At 37.4% G+C, this 15593-nt stretch overlaps 1 protein-coding gene across 18 annotated transcripts in view; it reads right to left on the reverse strand.

Moving 5' to 3' along the window:
* The window catches only part of LOC129237256 (disks large 1 tumor suppressor protein), a 182237-nt gene that overhangs the window by 81010 nt on the left and 85634 nt on the right, over positions 1 to 15593 (reverse strand). The window lies entirely within an intron of this gene.

Raw genomic sequence — 15593 nt, forward strand, 5'->3', positions numbered from 1 at the left:
TTATAGAGCGCACTCGTACGTTTCCAGTACGTACACTTACATTCGCGCAACAGCAGGCATATTGAGTACCGCCGCCCCCGCCGCCAGTATCGCCACCAATACCACCACTGCTGCCACTACCCCTATTGCTGGCACCACTACTGGTGGGCGTCTTTGCCACAGTCGACGCACTGCTGCTTGTGTGCTTAGTAGATGTAGATGTTGATGTTGCTGGGGGTGGCGCCACCAACTGCCTTCTTCGTCGACGTATACGCACCGGCGAACGTGTACCCACATAATTTGAGAACCGACGGCGCGAATGTCGAACGATTGACACCCAGTCAATCATAGTAGGTTTTAGAGTTTTTTTTTTGGAACTAATATTTTTTTAAATGGAATTGATATGCATGCAACTGATTTTTGCAGCTGCTACGCGTTCAGGAAAAAGCGGAGTGGAATTTCATTTGAGTGGAAAATTATTTATATTCTTATTTTTTGCAGTAATTATACTAACGCACTCTACTCTCTCTTTTCTCTCACATAAGTACTCATTTTAAAAACACTTTGTAATATTTTTCGCTTCCGAACTTTAAACATTTTGGCACGCACTAAATTGCAGCTACACGAAGATGATATATATATAATACATACATACATACGTAGTACCTATAATCACTGTCTCTAGACACATGCTAAAGGTGTGAGTCACGCTTTTACGGTAAAATAATTGCAAATTACAGTCTTAGCCCATTCTTCTGAACAAGTTTATCCCTAATGACAGTACACATGTACATTAGGGCGGGTCATATGTTTCTTTTACTTCGTTTCAGTGCTAAAATATAATATTTCACTGGGAATTCTGAACCAAAAAATCCAGGGAAGCATAGCTCAAAAAAGTATTTCGAGCCTCCTTATTTTTAATTTTAGTTATTAATTCTCAATCATGTTTTTATGTTTTTTTTGCTAAATTTTGTTGAAAGAAAATTTACGTATGAAATGTGTGTTTCTTCAGTAAACCATAGAATAGAGTTTATATGCACAATCATACGAATGTTTCCGCCAAAACATAGCACTTATTCACTTATGAATATTTTTCATTTTGTTTGTAGGATAAACCTTTAGACGGTAACTGAATTAAAAAAAACGAGTTTCGAGAAATTGTGGGAAATGCACACAATTATTTATATATTACATATTTTAAAGGTATGACCTTTCCATTTTTATAATATATGTATATACATATGTACAGTGAAACCTCCCACAAGCGGACACTCACGGTTCCACAATTTTCGTCCGCTTATGGGGGTTGAAAAAAACTCTAGGTTAAAATTACTGTCCCACCTCTTTAAATAATTTTTGTATGTTCTTTTATGATACGTTCAGTTTTTTTCATCATTTTTTTCATCTAAAGTCTTGGCGTATTGGAATCCAGTAATATCGTCTCTTAGAAATTGTTTAATGCGACGCAGTTGTTCTAATGCTTCAGGATATGACTTGATCTGACATTCATCCTGGACACATACATGATTTGAGTCTTCGCTTTCTCCGTCAGATAATTCCTCAGTATTAATTTCGTCAATGACAACGTCAATATTATTGTCTTTCAACTTCGTCGATTAACAAAAACTCTTCTGTATACTGACCTTGCTGATTTTCATTTAAAATCTTTATCAAAGCCGCTAGTGTCGATATGGGAATATCATCCTCTGCCTCGAAGTCAGAACATTCAAGCGGAGCTTTTTGAAACCCGGCTTTCGAAAAACAATTCTTAATTGTTTCTGCCGTTACGTTGTCCCATGAAGATTTAATAAAAAAACAGCCTCCAAAATGTCAAAAGTTTTTGAAAGTCTGTCCATTGGAATGTTTCCTAATTTTGTCAAAATATGTTTGATTATATGGCATCTGTAATGACACTAAAAATTTTGTATTATACCCTGATCGAGGGGCTGACAAACGGATGTTGTATTAGCAGGTAAAAAGATCAACTTTATGGTATCTAGTTTAATATCTCGAGGGTGAGTTGTAGCATTGTTCCAAAATAATAAAATTTTTCTCTTCTGGCAGCCCATTTTTTTATCAAGCATTTCTAGCCACTCACACATAATTTCACGAGACGTCCAAGCTTTCCGGTTTGACTTCCATTCGACTGGCAAACTTCCTATATTGCCCCTTTTAAAGGCGCGTGGGCATGCTGCTTTTCCGATAACCAATGGCTTTTCTTTATCTTCAACCATATTGGCACACAATCCTCGAAATTAACCTCGGAAGATTCCCCACATATTCTTTTGAAAGTCACATTATGACGCCTACGCCATTTCTCCAACCATCCATTTGACGCAGAAAAATTTTGAATACCTAATCGGCCAGCGATTTCTTTTGCTTTTTCCTTTTAATAATACCCGATATTGGTATATTTTGGCTTCTGGCCTTAACCAACCATTCGAAACTCAAATGGTCAGTTTTTGAGCCATCCGCGTTTAAGAACTTTTTCTTTTTGTTGACGCCATCACCGCCCATCCATATTCTTTTAATATCTTTTATTTCAACTATTGTCTATCTACTATCTTTGTTGTCCGTGGATTAGAGTATCGCGTCCGCTTATGAGAGGTTTTTATTGTTTTCTTTACACAATTTTTCAGTGATATATTTTGCTTGTCCGTTACCGAGAGGTCCGCGTCCGCTTTCAAGTGGTGATTAGAACAAAAAAAAAAATGAGAAAAAGTGTCCGCGTCCGGTTATTAGAGTGTCTGGTTATTAGAGTGGAATTCGCTCTAAAAACACAACATAAACCTTGGTTCCTCAGTTTTTGTCCGGTTATGGGGAGTGTCCGCTTATTGGAGGTGTTCGCAAGGGTAGGTTTCACTGTATATGTATCAGGGCTGTAGGGAGCATATCCGGGCCCCGGGGGAAAACTGCAAATGCGGGCTCTTTCCAATTATGTCTAATTCATATAAATACGTATAATCTCGAGTCCGGGCCCCTCTGAAAACTCCGGGCCCGGGGGAAAAGTACCCGTGACTTATTACGTTATTATGATACCTTAAGTTCACTAATTCCAGAAATGAATTTGGAAGTTGTCACTTAAATACTGAATAAAAATGTTACTTTTTACCAATATATTAAATACTTTGTTCCTTTGTATAAATCGTGTTAAGTATCAGGTGTAACTGTTGATAAACTGTGAGTGTACGAATAACTTGTGTGACCACTGTTGTATCATATTTTGCTTATCGAACAGTCGCGAATTGATTTTCTATCATCGAATAACATTCTTAGCACGATATTTTCGCTATGTGTAAAAAAGTACATTATTCTGTGTTACAGAATTTATGAATTAGGGCAAATCAACATTCAAAAATCGCGTCTAAAGTATGAATTGCGATATTAGTACACCACCATAAATTATTAAATTGTGGAACTTTACTTATATATTAAAGTAAATTGGTATTATAAGTTATTTGGCAGTTGCATGGATACATACAATTCTGCTCGCTTTTAACCGAGCCAAGAAAATCTACATCCTATTTACGTAAAACAATCAAATTCATATTTTCTACTGTTGAAAGAAAATGCAATCACATCAGTGAGGTTCAGCGCACTAGACAGAGATAATTTACTGGGGCGACAGCTCTTGGCCAGAAAAAACCCGAGTCATTCCGGTACATAGCACCGGCTACCATGCGGTTAGGTATCGGTCTCTACATTTACATAATTTTCTCTCTAGCAACTTTAAATTTGTGTACAACTACAGGCTCTCCACGCTGGGCTTTGAATTCAATATTTGAGAAAGGAATATATATTCCACACAAACTGCTACCCTGTCCGGTATTCCTAACCGATCACAAGCCATGGCAGACTCCAAAGTGTCGTATCTCTGAGTATAATGACCACGTTGCGAGGCGAGTAATTGCACTTCGTCCATTGCAAGATCACCACACCACATTACGCAGATTTTGTCGGATCTAGATCGTATGTTGTGTTGGAAACAGAAAGTATTCTTGGTATGAATTTGGATTGGCACTCATTTTTTACATGTTCTGGTATAGTCAGTTTTCTCTCATTGCTCATTGATTATGAATTCTCGTAATTTTCTTTTTTAGCTCAACGCCCTTTTTGGGTGTTTGCCCGAGCTCCTTCTCCTATATGTGGCGTGCGTCTTGAGGTTGTTTCGCAAATGGAGGGAAAAGATTTTTCATGGCAGAAGCACAGTGAAAGGTTTGGCATTGTCTGTCGAAAGCCGACCGGTAGAAAAAAACATTTTTCATGTTAAAATAAATATCAAAACTAAAATGACTAACTAAGAACTTGCACGAACCTTTTGTTCAGAATTTCCAGTGGAATACTTTAGTTGCCGCAAGAAGGTCGGTTATATTAATTAAGAACAAACTGACCTGCCCTAACATACATATATATAATACTTAGGACTGTACGTAATAATACGTATTTACATATATATCTAAGAATGTCGGAAAGTGTTAATGATATCTGAGCGCAAACACTTTCAAGGTGATATCAAGTCAACGCGCGGAAGTAATTATCAGCATCTAAAGCCATTAAGGACGCTCACCTACGCATACTCGGATGGGCATATGAACATATGTATTATATTATATATTGTATGTATATGTATATCGTTATTCGTTATTAAATAAATAGTCTTCTTAATTTTTTTAGATGTTTACATTTTCATTACATCGAATTAGCATCCCTTTGGGGTACTCGCAAATACCTAACAACAGAGGCATAGAGAAATATTCATTGTTTTCCAAAAATAAGTATGTTTTCTAAACATTTCAAACGAATTTTCAAAGGCGCACTTACGCCAGAAGTGAGCAGAAAAAGAGCAACTGAAAGGCCATGCAAGTTCGGCTACACACTGAAAAACTAGAAAAGGAATGCACCAACAAAAGAATGCGCCTTAAACAACGAATAGCTTGTGACTAACACATGCTGACAGGATCATTGTGCTCATCACAATGCCCGTTGAGAATTTCAGAAAAATACATTCATTCGAGCATTCAAAACAAAAAAGGAAGAAAAGAAAAAAAAAAAACACCAAAATCTGTTCTAGCACAAAGTTTAACTCTTTCCCCTCAACACATAGGTTTCTATGCACCAGAAGCGTGTCTGAATAATGGCACAAGTCTTACGAGAGGAGCCAACACCATCAAGCAAAGTGTGCGGAGCGTGACAGTCAACCTCAGTTGTGGGTCAAATGTTAGCATAAATCCACACTGCCAAAGAGCTGAGTGAATAATGCCCAGGTGGCGTTAAATTATGTGTAAAGGCATCACCGTATAATGGGATTTATGCTGATATACAATACTTTTGTACTATTTCGATGTAAATACTTAGTGATTCGTTTTATTAATGAAAGGAAAAGATAATAACGCATTAGCAGAGATTTCCAAGGCGCATATATGTATGTATGAATTTATTCTCTTTCGGGATGTTTGTTATAGGCCACAGCGCTATGCAATGTACAGCCTCTTCTTAGGAGGTGGATACAGAAGTGGTCACATAATTAGAAACAATAAGTTATTAAGTTTTATTACTTATTAAGTCTATGATTACAAATCCTTCCTACAGATACTCACACTGCTTTGTAACATAAGTTATGAGCAGTAATACTCAATCTTTGAGCCTAAAAATAGATCTACGCAAGATGAAATCAGGATCGTGCTTTCAATAAATGCTGTCTACCTCTGATAATGACGACAGTTTGTCTAGTAATATGGAATTATGATCTTATGATGATATTCTGGGCATTGGTTATGAGTTGGATAATAACACAGTCCAAGCAATTTACAAAACTGTTAATCAACGAGGATGTCTCCAGCATCGACGACCTTTGGTTCCAGCAAGACGGCACAACTTGCCATACAGCGCGCTTAACAATCGCGCATTTCCACGACAGTCGGTTCTATGTTACCGAAACGACCCGGATTTATATCCGGCCAATGACTGTCACTCCAGCAGCATTCCCCGTATGTAAGTATGGGGAATCTTTATGCTGCCACAACAACAAAAACATCGTTTTATTGTAATATTCAAGCCACTTTGGACGCCATAGGACCAGATTTATTGGAAAAAGTAGTCAAAAATTGGACTGATCGAATGGACCATGTAACTCGTATCCGCGGCGGACATATGCCGGATTTCACATTTAAAAAATAAATACCATCAAGTTATCTACCAGATTATAATAAAAAAAATTCATTCCATCAATATTTCTGTTGTGTATGGCAGGCAATGGCAAACCTCCGAGTGTATTTCTGCCATGAAAATGCTCCTGATAAAACTATCTGCCGTTCGGAGTCGGCTTGAAACTATAGGTCCCTCCATTTGTGGAACAACATCAAGACCCACGCCACAAATAGGAGGAGGAGCTGGGGCAAACACCCAAAAAGGGTGTAAGCGCCAATCATATATATATAACAAGAGTAATCGAATATACCCTTTTATTTTATTTTCTGCATAAGGAGGATATTTTTCTGTATTACATATTTGTGATCTATTCATGGAACTTTCAATTTCCTTCTTTATCTACCACTTTTCTGTGTTGTATATGTACTCAGCTTAAAATATAGTACCTGGTGCTCAATTGTACGGCCATCACTGTATCTGGATAAGTAAGTACACGTAAGCACTTTCAATTATATTCGCAATTTGCTTAAACAATTCCTCATTGCAATAAGCAAAGAAGCGTTGTTATTGTTATTGTACAAATACTGTTGTCAGCAATCTGTTGGGGGCATAGCCGCTTTTTTTAATTCATATTTATTGCATGGCCTTAACCATTCTTTTGGAGTTTTATTTTTGCCAGTCCTTCTTTGTAAAATCTCATTGTTTTGCTGTGATCTGTTCGTTTGTATGTTTTTGACAGCGGTAGAATTTTAAAAACATTGTTCATTTAATTCTTCCAACAGCGCAGATGCCACAAAGTATGTTAAATGGTACAAGTCTTTAGTGGGTCACGGATAAAAGGATGAAAGTTGGTTGGTTAATTGCACTGCTGCCAGAATGTGATGCCACAATACAGCGCACAAAATCACATAATATACAAAATTTATAACTCGCAGCATCAAGCAGTGCCGGATGCCTGTAAAAATATTTTTTTCTTTTATAATAGCCTGCACTGTACTAATGGAGCTATTCTAAACTTATATAAGCATGTTCTCGGTCTACGACGTAAAACAGTCTTCTCCTCTTGATATAAAAAAAATGATGATCAGACGTGCTTTGCTTGATTCGGAAGATGGAGGTCTGAAAGTGGGCCTCTGTACAGTACGGGCCTCTTTACTGGTACGTACCAATATCATATCAAGCCGTTGATCACCACTACATACGTATTCCCATGCCATTCAAGAGCGCAGTATTGGCTGGAGAAGAGCTAACTATAAATACTATTAACCAATAGTTTAGCGTAGTGTAAAGTCCAACTAATTCTGATTGTCTGCTCAGTCGCTGCCAGTTGAATTGCAAAATGCGCGCACTATAACTGAGCAGCATATCAAAAGAAAAAGTAATTTTATTTTTCTGCAGTGCAACCCAAATTACGATTATTTTTCTAGGTTTCAGGATGTTAGACGTTACCTTTTTTCTGCCTTTTCAGGGTCAAAATATGCCTCACACATATTATTTCTAAACATCTATCCGGTGATTTTTGTCCTAACGGTTAAATTTTCATTGGATTTAAAAGACTTCTTTTGATTGCAATCATTCACTCATCCATTATGGCTTCACAGCGTGGTTCGGATGCAACTTATGTAAGACCAAAACCCCACCAATAATTGCGCCTCTCCGCAGTTTTAAGCCGACTGCAAACGGCAGATGATTTTTTTGTTGCCATTGCCTGCCGAGGATTGAGCGCTATTAGAAACAACTTTTTCTAGAATTTGGTGTTTCATGCACGGATATTCGAACCCGCATACTTTCAAATATAGTCACGCGCCTACCCATTGAGCTACGGCGGACGCCATTTGTGAAAGAACATCACAACACGCAACAAGGGACGCCACAAATGAAAGAAGGAGTTCAGCCAAACATCCAAAAAAGGGTGTAAGCGCCAATTATAAAAATATAAGGCACGCAATGAAATATCGAGAAGATCGCTTCATTAGTCGAGTTTGATATTCATAGGCCAGACATAGGCTGTGACATAACAACTTAACCCACTTTTTCTTACAAAACTAATCACTAATTAGTCCAAAATCTTATTTAAATTCAGATTTATTTCAGAAGGTGCAGTTAGTCATCTAGTTACTGTGACGAAAGGAGCTCAATTGCGCGTTTCTAAGAAATCTTGCTTTTCTAGTGCTTCATACTCTTCTGAAGAATGCTGCTGGAGTGACAGCCTCTCACCAGATACAAATCCTTTAAATCCGATCGATTCAGGAACACACGCACGACTGTCATTGAACAGGAACCTCGAATGTACTTTGGTGAGCCGTCATTAGAGGGCAATTGCTGTCAGATACGACGAGAATAAGAAGCGAAGTCTGGAATTTTTAAGAGCTACTCCTTGGCGCAATATGCGTGCTTCAGATTCTTTTATTGTGATTATTTAATGCCCACATTTTACAAGCTTCATAACTTGGAGAAAACTGAAAAAAACTTCATCCGTACTTCTTGTTAGTAGTTTCGCTTTTCACTCATGTGGATATAAGGCAAAAGCTTCACGGTTAGTTGATATTGCGAGTGTTTTATGATTCCAATTAGTTTGAAGTGGTCCGAAAAATTATTTCGCTTCATCGTAATAAAGTGAGTTTTGAGTGAAAACAGTTTCTGTTTAACACTTCATTCACCAAACATTTTTTATACTTTATGTAGAACCCTATAATATCATTTATCCCCACTTGCTGATGCATACAATGTAAAATATAAATAAAGAAAATTAATTTCCGACTCAGTTTCTGAAAATTAAAAAATGAATTGAGTCAAGTAGATAAGTATCTATTGCCTGTACACTTGTTTGCATAGGTACATATATACACATACATACGAACGCGTCAAATGCATGTAATTCGGGTATGTATGTATGTATTTTTAAGATTTATCGTCAAGCACAATTCATCAACATCAAGTTATTCACTTCTACTACAATTGATTCGGTTATTTATAGAAATGGTGATTTTTTGTTGATTTAGAAGTTTATAGCCATCCTGACTTCTAAGCAGATTTCACATTCTCGGTGACGTGTTTAAGCAGTTGTGTTTATTGCATGCTACACTTTCGAGTTAGGAAAAAAAATCAAACGAAAAGACGCTATAAAACGCCATAATAAGCATATAGCTGCATACTTTTTTGTCTTTCTCTAATTGTCTATACATTTCGTTAGTTTTTTTCTCCGGCCCAACAATACACGAAACATTGCAAAATTTCAACAAATATTCGAAATGTTTGATTTTTTTAAATTACTCATACGCACACGCCGCCCAAAATGCTTATCGAAAAAACCGACCGATTCGCGGCACTGTCCGCACCGCAAAAACGCACTACTCTTCGACATTTGCACTTCTCTGCTATCACCGACTGACAGCATTGGAGAAGCACCACGACACTCGAACCTATCCGCTTGGCCTAACTAGCGCAGCTTACTGGTTCGCCTGCCTGGCTACCTATGTATGTAGGCTGGATGGCTGGATGGCTGGCTAGCTGGCTGGCTGTCTGCTTCGTTGACTCGCTGCCGGCGTGAGTGTGTTGGCGGCGCTCATCATTTCGTTGTTGGCTTTGCAGCGCAGTAAATTTACTGTTTTAGTACGCATGTCCCAGGCAACGCGTCGTTAAACGTCCGCCCCCGAAGCCAGCATCACCGCGCATCTACATTTAATGACACTTTACTTTTTAAATGGCTTATAGACACCCTGTATGTGGCTCGCTCGCATAGTTTCATTGCTTTCACTGTTTTGCTTATTTTTGTTATTTTCTTTTATTTTTGTTGCCTCTGTTTTTGTATTCGTATTTTTTCCATACTCTTTCAATAGAATAATAGACAATGGAATGTCTTCAATACTTTTGGCATTCGGTGTTTTATTTTTACGACTTGTTATCTTTGTTTGTTTTGTTTTTCCTTTGTAGTTCATCTACTACATATATATATCTCTACCATTTCCTGTGGTTTTATCAACATTACATATTTTTAGCATTTTTCTATACTTTTCTCCTACCTTTGCCTCTCACAAAACTTTTGCCTTCCTATCCTTTTTTGCTTTCGAATTTCTTAAGACTTTTAGGTAGATAAGATATTCAAACATTTCCATGGCATATCAAGGATATGTGAACACAACGGCATCAACACAAAAGTCAAAGTGTAGTTTTTGTTGCACGCATACATACATACTCGTATATTTTACATTTACGATGTGACGTTTACAAATCAAACAAGTAATGAAATAAACAAGATGAAAGCATACAAGCTGACAGCCAGACACGAGCGCAAAACGACACACCTGAATACATATACACAGTTAAATGTATTTATGTATGTATGTACATTTAAAAGCATATACACGAATACACATGCAAACGTGTACCCCACGTTGATACGAGTGATTGATTGAATAGGGCAGAAGAAATTTTTGTTATGGCAGTGCTTTGCTCGCATCAACTCGGCCGCATCGTATGGAATTTCGCACAACGACCTGTGATCGAGTACACATACACACTAACAAACACAAAATAAACATAGTGTTGCACAGTGTGAGCTATGTTGCTTTAAACAGGGTTAAACAGGTTCTTCTTTTTTTTAGGATGGGCGGTATGTAATGGGAAGGTTGCATATAGCTCCAGCGAAATTAATGGCTTCGTAACTGTATTTGCGGCCGCCGTAACCGAATGAGTTGGTGCGTGATTACCATTCGGATTTCAGAGAGAGAACGTTGGTTCGAATCTCGGTGAAAGACCAAAATACAGGAAAAGTTTTTTCTAACAGCAAACCTCCGAGTGTATTTATGCCATGAAAAAGCTCCTCATAAAAATATCTGCTGTTCGGAATCGGCTTGAATCTGTAGGTCCCTCCATTTTGTAGAATAACATCAAGACGCACGCCACAAATAGGAGGAGAAGCTCGGCCAAACACCCAAAAAAAGTTGTACGCCACAATATATGTATATCAAAATCGCGAAAACAAAGTAACTGTTTTTTAGTAGCGTCACCATAGTACTCAATTAAGGCGAAGTTTATTACATATAGATACGCCTTGGGCAGCACCTTAACAAAAGTTGTCATCGATGTATCTCATCTTTTCCGATACTCAATATATCGTTAATTATCAAATCGATGAATCGTTTGCATACATACTTAAATAATATATAACTGTATTTGCTCAAAGTATTGTAAATATTTGGTCGAAATAATCCTCCTACTCTACTCTGTGTATCTGAGTAATGTCACCAGTAACCCATTTTTTTTTCAAAAACACTGGTTCGTCCAATTTTTGGATGCGATCTGTAGGAAAACTCATCATGCCAGTCACCCCATCAAGCAATCGATATTTTCTGCGCGAAATTCGGGTTCCCAATTTTTTTGGAGGTTTCCATTAACCACCTCGGAGCTACGATATAAATCCTTTAGACTTTTTTACGGGGCGCTCTGAATAAAGCGCTAATTAAAGCCAGCCGTGGAAACCAGCCATATATTTACTTTTTAAAGATAAACTTTTATTTAGATTACCTTGTGTGTACTTTCGCTTAGAACATCCTCTAGTTAATTTGTATTTCACTTCGGTGTTTAAAAAGGTTCCGGTAATTATGTTTATCCTTTTTTTGTAAGTTGATTGACGAGTTGACCTGAAACCAAAGTGAGCCAACTTCGCCTGACTATTATTTGCATTGTTATTAAGCTTAATTCTAAGAAAATTGCGCGACTACCGCCCACTGTGGGATAGAAAATAGAGCGTATGTAGAGAGAGCACTTTGATTTCGGAGATTTTTTTTCATAAATTTCGCTATATTCAATTCGATGGAGCACCTAAACATCTGTCAACAGCGACGTGTCATGAACTTTGAATTCACGATGTTACCTGCTAATCAAAACAAATCTCCGCACACTTTACTGCCAATATGCTAAATTGAGACACAACGGAACTAGAGCTTTTTATTTATTTTATTTTTGCTTTTTTTCGTTCTCCACATAAAGTTTTATATTTTACAGATACACATTCGCTTTCGCCGTGACACGATTATTACCACCTGTGTGCTATTTCTTTTCGGCAAGTTGTTGTTTCTCTGACGCAGTTCGCAGCGGGATTTTAAAATGCTCTGCCACTTAGGTTACGTATACAACATGTACGTGTTCTATATATGTATGGATGTGTGCCGTACACTAAACAGGGTAAGAGTGTGGAAGAAAAAAGTTTGCAGCTTAAAACCAAGTAAGTTAAATTATGTGTGCGTGCCTACGTGTGTGGTGAAAAATGAAATAAGAATAAGAGTCGTTTAACTGGGGAGTGGAATGTTGTGTGGTAGATGTATATGTACGTAATTTCATACCTAAAAAGCTTTTACATTTGTTTTCTTCCCAATAAATGCTAACTTGCAAGAAGTTCTATCAGACCAATTATCGTTCCAATACTCTTCAATAGAATTTTTTTAGATTTAAACTTATATATTAAATGCTTAATTAGCGGTTAATTTATTAACTTAACTAAATAATTTCTTCTAAGTAAAATATGTTTTGTTCATTATATCTATATATATAAAAGAAAGTCATGTTAGTTACACTACTTATAACTCGAGAACGGCTGAACCGATTTGGCTGAAAATTGGTGGAGAGGTAGCCTAGAACCAGGAGACGGATATATCATACTTTTTATCCCACTCGAACGCGTTTCCGTGAAGTCACTATAAAATGTGGTATAACAAAAACGCATCTGATAATTTAAAGATCTTAGAATATTTCCTACATAGTCCCATTCTTCATAGGGATGATATACTATCACCCAAACCAATACTCTTCAGGAACATCCAAGTTATAATTAATGAACGCACAGACTGGAGAACTAATTCTATCACTTTCAAACCTGGCTCTCAGCTATGGTCTACTGATAGGTCCAAATTAGAAAATGGTAGAACAAGGGCAGGAATCAATGGGCCTAAATTCAAAAAATCGATTCCGATGGGACTCTACCCAACAATATTCCAGGCAGAAATACATGCCATTGAAATATGTGTGAGAGAATGCCTTAGCAGGAAAATGAGGGGTACTCACATCTACATACTTTCAGATAGCCAAGCGTCTCTAAAAGCCCTTCTATCAACAACTATCACCTCTTAATTGGTAAATGATTGCCTAAACCTTCTCAACACGTTAGGAAACCTCAACATAGTAACACTAGGCTGGATTCCGGGACATGAAGGACATGAGGGAAATGAAATGGCTGATGACCTTGCAAAACAAGGAGCAAATATGCAGCTTACTGGTCCTGAGACTTTCTGGGGACTCACAAAAGGACACATTAATGAATTTCTCAGAAAATGGGAAGAAAGAAAATTTGCTGCACACTGGCTAAACTGTGCCGGTCAGCGTCAAGCCAAACTATTCCTAGGTTCCAACAAAGGAATATCTGACAAGCTTCTCTCACTAACCAGAGTAGATCTGCGTCTTTTAACAGGATATCTTACAGGTCACTGCAGCCTGAGGTATCATCTAAATAATATTGGTCTATCTGAGACCAATGTCTGCCGCTTTTGCGAAATGGACATAGAAAGCTCAGAACATGCGCTTTGTGAATGTCCTGCGTTGGGCAGACAGAGACTTCATCACCTTGGTGGTATCGTAGTATCTCCATGCAAACTTTGGAACAACAAACCCAAAATTGTGCTAAAATGTTTAAAAAGCTTAAAACTCTAGGGTTACAAAAATAGGTCTTTCACAATAGACCAGCTCTGTTCGCAGTGCGTAATGGCCTTCTAATACTAATAATAATAATAATAATAATAGGTCTATTGCAAAAAACATAAAAACAACTTTTTAAATGACAGTTTGCACGATGGTCATGCTCGACATGTAGGAACTGCCCCTATGTACGTATGTAACTTCAAATTCGTTTGTTAAAAATAAGAACGGCCTTAACCGAAACCCATTTACGTGCATACATATAAACATATGTACGCATATCGGTAATTACGTTTCAACTAATACACATGTGCCTACTAACATACATGCGGTTATTGCTTTTTGCCAACATCGCCGAACAAATTACAGGAGCAGCATTAAAAATATTGATGAGCCAAATATTAACAGACGCAAGTAGTTGCTGTTGCTGTGCAACAACAAGAGAAAAATATTGGAAAATAACTGCAGCAACAGCAGAAATATTGAGTTATAAAAATATAGGCACTAAGCCACGCATTAGCACAATTCGCAAGTGTTTACCTTGCTGTGGCTGCCACATATTCAAAATCCATATACACAATTGCAAACATGTGTAGGTACAGCCGTTGAAAAATACTTAAGAACTTTGCGTTAGCAGCCATATATGCCCATGTTTTATATTTGCTTAGATCGCATTCACTGAAATACGTTCATTTATGTATTTCTTTTGAAGTTTTCGCATTGATTTTTTGCGTTTTAGTAGAAGCACTGATATTTTTGTAAGAAATGTACTGTAAGAACGATTCGGTCTTCGTCCAAAATTTTGTGAATGGTTTTCTGTTTTATATTGTAACTGGTAAGTACGTAAAAAATAAATTATCTGGAGTATTCTTCATTTAGTTGAAACGATTCGTTAATAGCGAAAGAGAAAAGTTGCACCTCAACTCTTCTAAAAAGAACAGTTGCGCTTCGGTTGACACAAGCAGCGCTTTACGGTCGACTGGCACGGAAGAAACCATTGATAACAGCATCGCAATGAAAACGCCGAATTTAAAATCCCGGATTCAAAGTTAGTGGCGTTATATTTTATTCAGTGATGAGGCGAAAAGAGAGTTGGTCCAGACGGATGCAGGATTCGACCCCAAGTTTGTCTCACCAATCATAAAGCACGGGGGAAGCTTAATAATGGTGTGGGGCTGCTCTTGATGGAACGGTGTCGGACCAATTCATCGTATTGAAGGTAATATGGGTGCGGTCAAATACATTCAGATACTTTAGAATGTACCTCATGCAGAAAAGAATTTACCGGTGATTTCGAAAATTCATCTTCGAGTGCCCACTTAAATATAAAAAATATACTCCGTACGCAGAATATCGCAAATCTGGATCAGCCATTTGAAAAGGCCAAGGCAGCATGGGAATTCAATCTTGTTGAGCGTTATATACGTTTAATAATGTCAATGCAAAGGCGCTGTGCAGCAGTAATAAAGCACAAAGGATTTACAACAAAAGACGAATATATACTTCCCCTTTGGCACCTTTTTTATGGTTTTACTATTATTTTGCTTCGTTCTAAAGTATTTTTCTCAAACGATTTTCGAATTGTAGAAACTTTTGTACATGAAGAAAACAATACTGATACAGATTCAAAACATTTTAAATTTACAATATAAAAGCAAAAATGCAAAACATTTAAGTGATTTTATTGAAAAAAGTCTCAAATGGAGAGAACTGGGAAGCTGGTAGTTCTTAAATATTTTTCAACGGCTGTATGTATGTATATATATACAGAAATGCCC

This window comes from Anastrepha obliqua, chromosome 2 (assembly GCF_027943255.1).
Source record: "Anastrepha obliqua isolate idAnaObli1 chromosome 2, idAnaObli1_1.0, whole genome shotgun sequence".
In the NCBI taxonomy this organism is placed as follows: Eukaryota; Metazoa; Arthropoda; class Insecta; order Diptera; family Tephritidae; genus Anastrepha; species Anastrepha obliqua.